This window comes from Lipotes vexillifer, unplaced genomic scaffold (assembly GCF_000442215.2).
Source record: "Lipotes vexillifer unplaced genomic scaffold, Lipotes_vexillifer_v1.1 scaffold769, whole genome shotgun sequence".
NCBI lineage: Eukaryota > Metazoa > Chordata > Mammalia > Artiodactyla > Lipotidae > Lipotes > Lipotes vexillifer.
In genome coordinates, this window is record NW_006790073.1 from 544,422 (window position 1) to 546,355 (window position 1,934).

Sequence of the window (1,934 nt, forward strand, 5' to 3'; positions counted from 1 at the left end):
TCTCCACTTTGTGTGGAAAAATAAGTGGCCTAAGGTTAGACTATATACGGAATCACAGTTTCTAGAAGGGGAGAAACATGGATGTACATATAAGAGTAAGGCTGAAGTGTAAAAATCTTTTTATCACATGTTAACGCCCACCAGAGAACATCCACCAGAGAAAAGTAATAAATAATCAACTAAATGACTGAGCCAATTGATAATCAGCCAATCTCAGTCATCAACCACCTCAGTACTAGCACAATGGGCACAAGAATAAAGTGGCCATGGTGGCAGAGATGGAAGATACCCATGAGGCCAATAGCATGGACCCTGAAGGTTTCTTTAGCTACTGCCATCAACCAATGTCCAATCTAACAGCAACAGAGACCAATGCTGAGCCCCCAAGATGGCACAACTCATCAAGGATACCAAGCCCCCAAGATGGCACAACTGAGCTCCCAAGATGGCACAGTTCATCAAGGATACCAGCTAACTACTTGCTGGTAAATTGACACATTCAGTTCTTTCAATCTTAAAAGGGCCAGTGGTACATTCTCACAGGAATAGACATAAATTGTGGGTAAGGATGTACCTTTTCTGTCTGCAGGGCCTCAGGATCATGAGCCAAAGAATTACAGAGTATTTAATCCTCCAACAGGGGATCCCGTATAACATCCTGCCAGACAAGGGAACCCACTTTATAGCAAAGGAGATGTGAGCATGGGGCTATGACCATGCAATCCACTGGTCATATCACATACTATACCACTGTGAAGCTGGCAGCCTTATGGAGCATTGGAGTAGCCTGGTGAATGCCAAGCTGAGGTGCTACTTAAAGGCAATACTCTGTGAGGACTGGGTGCTATCCTCCAGGAGCAGTATATGCATTGTATCCCCAACAGAGAGAAGACACAGGCCTGGGAGCCACGGAACAGAAGCAGGAATAACCACACTTACCATCACTTCTGATGACCACCTGGAGGCCATGTGCTCTTGTCTCCACACTTTGTACTCTGAGGTCTGTTCCTCACAGGAAGCACACTTTTGTCCTTTGGCACAACAGGAATCCCACTGAATTATAAGGTGAACCTTCTGCCTGGTGCACACTGAGCTGCTTGTGTCTGGGGACCAGCAGGAAAGAGGAGGCATCACCATCTTGACAGGAGTAACTGACCCTTCGGAGGAAGTTAGGCTGCTATTATCCAATGAGGGTAGGGAGAAATGTGTACGGAACCATATGAGCTGCTCAGGTGTCTCTTGTGACAGTAAAGGGATAGAAACAGCAACAATGGTCTGAAAAGTGAATGATAATCAGGGGCTGGATAATTCCTGGAAGAGGTTGTGGGTCATCCCACCAGGTAAGTCACTGAGGTCAGCAGAGGTGGAAACTCAGGGTGAAGGGAATCTAGAATGGATAGGAAGGAGGCAGGGGGTGAGTATCAACTGCAGCCTCAAGGTCAACTGCAAGGGCAGGGGCTACAGTTCCCTCCCCTCCCCCTCTCCACAACCTCCCTCTCCTAAATAATCTCTCAGGAAGAAAGGTCCACTGCAGTTTTGAAGGAGCTGCCCTTGAAGCATATATGGAAAGTAGGTCTAAAAGGTGCAAATGGTAGACTCTGAAAGACAGGAAGATGAGTTTCCCAGATCCGCCTTCAAGAAAGGTCTGGCTGCCTGGCCGTGAAGTGTGTGGTCAGCTGACACTTCCTTCTGACAGCAACTAACTGTCAGATCCTTCAAGGTCTGCCTCAGCGACAGAGACCTGCCTCACCTAAGGGCAAGCATTTCCTGGGCAACCCTCACCAGATGACTGAGTAAGGCAGGCAGGATCCAGCCATTTCTGCACGAACCAGGGCCACTGTGACTGGCCACTCTTGCTCCAGAGGCCCCCACGAGCTGGGCAAGGCTTTGTCAAGCCTGCATCGCAGTCTGATTTCTCTTTCTGCTCATTCCTG